Source organism: Cynocephalus volans, chromosome 1 (assembly GCF_027409185.1).
Source record: "Cynocephalus volans isolate mCynVol1 chromosome 1, mCynVol1.pri, whole genome shotgun sequence".
Lineage (NCBI taxonomy): Eukaryota > Metazoa > Chordata > Mammalia > Dermoptera > Cynocephalidae > Cynocephalus > Cynocephalus volans.
Genome location: NC_084460.1, coordinates 116,505,724 through 116,512,890, shown reverse-complemented (window position 1 = coordinate 116,512,890; position 7,167 = coordinate 116,505,724). Strand labels below are relative to the sequence as shown.

The 7,167-nt window shown below is 44.9% G+C and overlaps 1 pseudogene; it reads right to left on the bottom strand.

Annotated features, from left to right (window-relative positions):
- Window positions 1–4,435: 4,435 nt before the first annotated feature.
- Window positions 4,436–6,668, bottom strand: LOC134384709 (DNA-directed RNA polymerase II subunit GRINL1A-like; annotated as a pseudogene).
- Window positions 6,669–7,167: the final 499 nt, after the last annotated feature.

Here is a 7,167-nt window from a genome sequence, read left to right as displayed (position 1 = left end):
TGAACAACTTGACTTTAAAAATGGGCAAAATATCTGAACAGACACCTCACCAAAAGACAAACAAATGGCAAATAAGGATATGAAAAGATGCTTAACATCACATGTGATTAGAGAATTTGAGAATTGCAAATTTTAAAAAAGTGAGACACTGCTATGTACCCATTAGAATGATGAAAATCCAAAACACTGACAACACCAAATGCTGGTGAGGATGCGGAGCAACAGGAACTCTCATTAATTATTGGTGGTAATGCAAAGTGGAACCGCTACTTTGGAATACAATTTGGCAGTTTCTTACAAAGGTAACATAATCTTGCCATACAATCCAGCAATGACATTCCTTGGTATTTCGTCAAATGATTTGACAATTTATATTCACACAAAAACCTGCACATGAATGTCTATAACAGCCTTCTTTATAATTGCCCAAACTGGAAGCAACCAAAAGATCCTTGGATAGATTAATGGATAAATAAACTGTGGTATAATAAACTGTGGAATGCTATTGTTCAGTGATAAAAAAAAAGTGAGCTGTGAAGACACAAAAATACATGATAGAACTTTCACTGCATACTGCTAATTGCCAAAAGCCAGAATAACCAGGTTGTATATTGTATGATTCTACCTATATGACATTCTGGGAAAGGCAAAGCTATAGAGACAATGAAAGATCATTGGTTACCTGGGGTTTGGGGAGGCAGGGAATGATAAATCAGCAGAGCACAGTGGATTTTTAAGGCAGTGAAATGATTCTGTATGATACTGTAGTGGTGGATACAAGGCATCATGCATTTTTCAAAACTCATGTAGCTGACAACACAAAGAGTAAACCCAAAACAATGGACTTTAGCTAATAATGATGTGTCGATATTGTTCATCAATTGTCACAAATGTATCACAATAATGTAAGATGTTAATAATAAAGGAGACTGGGTGCAAGATGGGGAAGGTTGGGGTGGGAGTATATGGGAAATCTCTGTAATTTCTGCTCAATTCCTCTGTAATCTTAAAACTGCTGTAAAAAATAAACTATTAATTTAAAAATTAACATTAGAACTGACAAATGAGTTTAGCAAGTTATACAAGATCAAAATACAAAAATCAATTGCATTTCTCTATAACCAATTTAAGCAATGACTAATCGGGAAACCTAGTCACTGTAGCCATAATTCAAACACTTAGGAGCAACACATAGCACTAGTGGCCACGCTGGGGGACAGTGGGGTAGAGAGCATTTCCATCACTGCAGATAGTTTCACTGGACAGCAGCACCGCTTGGGCACAAAGCAATTGATCAGTCTCACTTGGAAAATAGGCATAGTTACTCTCTCACAGGTTGTTGTGATTATTAAATTTAAAAAAGTCTAGAGCATAGTAAGGATTCAATAAGTAGTGATATTGTCATAATTAGCCAGCAAGAAGTTGTGCCGGCCCTCAGGTTGCTTTTATCTGGCTGTTGGGAAGAGCCCTAGCCTGGTTAACCTCAGCACTACCACTAACTCACTACTAACTACCTTTCATAATTTATTTCCCCCTTCCTTGGGTCTCAGTGCCCTTGTCTTGTGCCCACAAGAATGGCATCACATGCTTGGGACCACTTCTGACATTTGAAGATCTTATTAATCAAAGAATTTTTCACATTTTTATGAAAGGTCCTCAAATTCTTGGTGAAATTTAACAATTAAAGATAAAAATGGTTCGGGCCGACCCTGTGGCGCACTCGGGAGAGTGCGGCGCTGGGAGTGCAGCAGTGCTCCCGCCACAGGTTCGCATCCTGTATAAGGATGACCGGTGCGCTCACTGGCTGAGCGCGGTACGGCCAGTCACAAAAAGACAAAAAAAAAAAAAAAAAGATAAAAATGGTTCACTCTTACAACATATTGAGGAAGGGAGAAATAAAGGCAGGGAGGGAGAAAAGCATAAAGCATGTAAATTCACAGGTTGATTCAACCTGTTTCAGTGGGCAGCTGGGGTGAGGGGGCTGGGGACACTTGACCTCGATATATTTTCCAAACAAAGTGGGAGGGGAGGGCTTCCTGCCATCTTTTGTCATCAAGCAGGCCAAGCCTGGCTAACGGGAACTGTCACCTGGGCCTTTCCAGGTCAGAAACGAAGAACAGCAATTAACTCCTCTAGGAGGCCTGCGGCCCTGAGCAGGCCCCGCTAGGCCAGGTAGCTAAATCATTAAAGACACAGTTCTTTTCAGTGATAAATTGTGCAGGCACGTGAAACCCGCTGCTGGCCATTAATCTAGGCTAATCAGGTTGAAAGCTGGGTTGTTTTATTTAGTAATTAACAGGTTATGTGAAAAACATGATCCATGGCCTGGGGCAAGTCTATAGAGCACTGTCCAGGAGGAGAGAATGGGGAACTGCAGGGATTCTCTGGAGAGCCACTCAGGCCTATGCAATTACAGCCATTGGCAAAGGCTGAAAAATGACCCTGGGCCTGTATTGACGCCCAGGAAAGAAACATTCCTGCCAACAGCGCAGGCGGAGTCTTGAAGGCCGATAATTGCTCTCTCCCTCCTGCCCCTCCGACAGCCTGCTGAGCCAAAGCCAACGTTTTGGGGCTGCACAGTGATTCTGCAGGGGGCACACACGGCTCCCTACGGCTGTAGACAGCCTGTGCTTGCAAGTAGGCTGATTGGAGAGGGGTGCTGTTGTAGAAATGCGGGTCCCAAAAGGAAGGAGGGGGGAGAGGGGTATGATTCCCTTCTGAACACACTGAGATTATGCTGCTCACAGATGGTCAAGATGGGATGACCAGCTGGCAACTGGATGGACGTGTGTGAAGCTCAGAAGCTAGACAAGAGCCCGGGGCTTGAGCTGTGAGCACAGAGAGGGGCATGCAGTGCCACGGAGAGGGCTGAGATCCTCCAGGACAGAGTGTGCTCAGAGTAGAGGAAAGAAGGCCTTGCTCAGGGCCCCAGGTATGGACAAGCTGGAGGTCCATGCCCATTTGTTGCCCAGTCCCCCCGAGTGTTCCTGCTGATACCCTACTTACTTGGTCCACCAGAGACCAGGCCCCACCTGTTCCACCTCTTCTGCTTCCCTCGTGTTTCATCCTACTTCCCCACGGCCTGTGCTCCGGGCCAGGGGCATCGCCATCTCTGCTGCCCACTTCTCTTCTTACTGCCTTTGATGTAGTCTCTCCCATAGAGCCAGGGTGATCTTTCTTATTCTTATTCTTATTCTTATTTCTAAAATGAAAATTCTTAGCAGGGATGACAAGGTCTGGCGTGAAGTCAGGCCCCGCCTGCCTCTCCAGCCTCCACTCCCGCCAGCTTCTCTTCCCCTCGCCCTCGGAGACCCCGTTCGTCCACATGGAACTTCACTTGCTTCAAATGTACCACCTCACAGGTCCTCAATCCCCGCCCTCCTCTCAGAAACCTCTCCCTGGTCCGCCCACTGCATTAGCTCCCGTTCGACCTTTGGTTCTCAGCAGGCACGTTTTCTTGCAGGAAACCTTGCCTGGCCTCTGGAGCTGGGTCAGGAGCCTTCAGGAGCACTCTGCCCTGCACATCCAGGCACCCGCCACTTTGTGGTCCTCACCAATTTGCTTCTCCCTCACCCTCTATGCTCTGTGAGGGCAAGCTCCATGTCCACATTGTAATTATTGTTTTATCTTATTTTTTTAGTGGCTGGCTGGTACAGGGATCTGAACCCTTGACCTTGGTGTTATAACCCTGCACTCTAACCAACTGAGCTAACCAGCCAGCCACCACGTCCACAGTGTTTGATGTTGTATCTCCAGCTCCTAAAGCAGTTTCTGTCACAGAGTAGGCAGTCAGTACAATTTGTTGAATGAATGACTGAATGAAAATGGTCACTGAAGCAGAAAGTCTTGAAGAGCATTGAGTCTCAGCTTCACAGACGTGGCCAATAACTTACTGGGTCACACAGCAAATTAGTGACAGACCAGGAAGGGAATGTGGATCTCATGACCCTGCCCAGGAGTTTTTCCAGCAAACTTCACTGCGTTTCCATTCACATCTGCCACCATTCACATCTTCTTTGGAAGGTTTATTATTTAAATTCCCTGTGGAAGGCCCTTGACCTTTTGATCAATTTAAGCAATTTCTCCGGATGAGCAGCCTATTTTCTATAAGTGGGAATATCTGATATTTCAGTGTAACATCAATGCCCAGAAACAATTTAAGGAACTCCTGAACGGTTATGTTAAACCCTAGGATGCCCTGGAGGCAGTTTGAGTTGACAGGTAAGAGTGAGGGTTTTGGAGCCAGAAAAACCTGGGTTTAAATTCTGGCATTGTCATTTATTAACTACAATTTTGGGAAATTTATTGGACCTCTCTGGGTCTTGCTTTTTTCATCTATAAAATGGGGATAATAACAATATGGACCTGGTAAATGATTGCTAATAACAAGTGAGATGCTAATAATATTAGAAGATAATGTTTATTAAAGTGCCAGATACTACGCCAAGTGCTTTATGTCTTATCTCATTTAACCTATAAACAACATACTTTTTTTTGAAGTTGCTATAGTTAATATTTTATTCTTCCTTTCAACACTTTTAAAGGCTCCAACATAATAGACAAAGAATTTTTTGATAATATAAGTGTTCATTTCTCTAGAGACAATCATATAATCTTTTTAAATGACGTGAACATGTACAGATATGAGATTGAGGTTTCTACAGTCCGTATATGCCTTTTGGGGAGAAAAAAGCAATGTACTGACAATTCAATTGTAATTTGTAAAAAAAAAAAAAAAAAAAGGTTTCCTTGCCAAGCACTGACGTCCTGCGCGTGAACCTATCATCTGAGAGCATCGAGCGCAAGTCAGGTGAAGCGCAGGAGGGGCTGCTCCCCTCGCCTGGCTCAGTTGCTCGGGCTGTTCCTACAGCTTATGTTACTCCAGGCAAATCTGGTCATCTAGGAAGACCCTCCACCCTCCAGCATCTATTCAAAATACTTCTTATTCCAAATCAGAAGAAAGATAACATTCTTCCTAAGGCAAGACACAAGAAGAAAACAAATGTTTGTCTTCGTTAAGGGAAGCCAGAGAAAGACACAAGCATTTTCCATGAGTGTCTTCCCAGGAATTTCATATTCATATCTCAACAGCCACATGCAAACATGCATACAGTTCACTAGACTCCTGCCTTCATTACTCAAAAAAGGAAGAAACTATGTCTTCCTAATTCATTTTAGGTCCTGGGGCAACTAAATATTTGACTGAAAAGCATGGAATAAATGCTATCTGATAGAAATAAGAAGGAAGAAAGCAAAGCTGCTTGCTTTCATTTGGCTTAAAGAAAGAAATATGCTCTACTAGATACTAAAATACCAGATCAGTGCATGACATACAGAAAAACTTTCATCCAATGTGGCTAAACACAATACTCAAATATTAAAGTTTTCAAGCACAGGAAAGTCATCTTTTGAAAGACAAACTGAGCTTTTTTTACAGCTACATTTGTGTAATTTTATAAAATTCTTTCCCTCAACGAAGTCTGACACTGATCTTGTTACTTGTTAGAAAGTCTGATGGAGGATAACGACATCTCAGCAGTAGGAGATTTAGGAGATTATCTCAATGCCCATCTTCAGGATTCATCATCAGGGGACTGGTCGTCATCTTCATCCCCTGCTTCTCGGTATTTCCCGGAAGACTCCCCTTCTGGACTGTACGTCTGCATTTTAATATTCAGCCTTCTAGCTAATTTGTGTGCTGCGAGCTTCGCTTGCATCTCTTCCTAGTTCTTCCTGCTGGATCTGAAGTGCCAGAGATGCTCCTATGGAGAGTGGCTGTGCAGGCACGTGGTGCAGCGGTGGAAGGTGAGCTGCTTGTCCCCATGCCACTGCTGTTCTGAGGAAACAGGAGTCTCTGTCCTCTGACGGTGACGAGATGAACCACTTGGTTGTGAAGGTCATACATTGCTTTTAAATTTATGTGCTGAGGGCACTGGATTTTTGGCTCACATGTCTAGCGCTTCCTTGGAACGAGGCTTCTTCTGAGTCCTGCTACAAAGGCCTGTCAAGTTCTCGGTACTCATGTTCTCTTCTGAGTGGCGTTCACCTTGGTCTGCACTTGTGACCCTTTGTAACTTTTCAATAAACAGGTTGTCAAAGCTGCTGGAAATATCTTCTGCTTGACTTGAAACACGACACCGAGGGAGACGTCGCTAGCTTCGGATGAAGGCTCCCCGGCAGTGCCACCAACGCTGGCCTTGATCACTGGGTCCTCAGCCGCTGGGGTCTCTTCATTGCCTTGGAGGGTAGGATGTCCAATCTCTGCTTCTGTGTGGTTGTTTTTAGATGACTTGGTGTTATTTGCAGAGGGCCAGCCAGGAACTAGTGATGAAGTATCAAGTATCTGGCCAGAATTCTGGGCCTTGTCTGTGTCCACGTCACCTCCTGCAGCTGCCGTTCGCCTCAGCTCACAGTCTACCCACCAGGATGGAGCAGCTCGCCCTTTCCTCTCACACTTCACAATCCGCAATGGCAGCTTTCAGTTTGGCAGCAGAGTCAAAGACCTTTTTACCCTTGCCGGGCAATTTGCAAGTGAGTTTTTCATTGTGCATTAGTCTGTCCTGGTGCTTCTAAATCTCCCACAGCTCTGCCAAACTCCGCTGCCCCAAGTCCTCGGGAGCTTGGGGCTCCAAGACACAGGGCAGCAAGGACATTCTGTGGGGGCTGAGGCTGCCGAGGCGGCTGGCACTTGGCTTCCTCAGCAGATCCTATCGTGAGTGCCAGATCTGTGGCCAGTGCAACTCTGTGGCACGAGCAGGAGTCACCATGTTCCCAGAAAAAAACAACATACTTTCTTATGCCCATTTTATAGATGTAAAAAAGTGTGGCACAGAAAGTTTCGGTAATCTGCCCAAGGTCACCCCGTCAGAAAGTGGAAGAGCCAGAAAGGGGACATGGCCTCTGGCTCATTTTAACAGGTTGCACTGGCCAGGTGTACTCCCTGTGGAGCCCAGGGGCTGACCACGTGCTCCAACCACGGTATCTGGTCTGAGTCTGGCGGCACCAGAAGCAATAGGAGAAGTCACATGTTGTCTAGGTCTTGGCTCAAAGTAGGTGCTTAATAAATGGTAGCTTGTAGAACTATTATTAGCCCGAGGAATCTGTGCCCAGGAATTTGTTTTCTACTGTTTCTGCCATTTCTGTAAAAGGAGTCTGGGAGACTTCGTG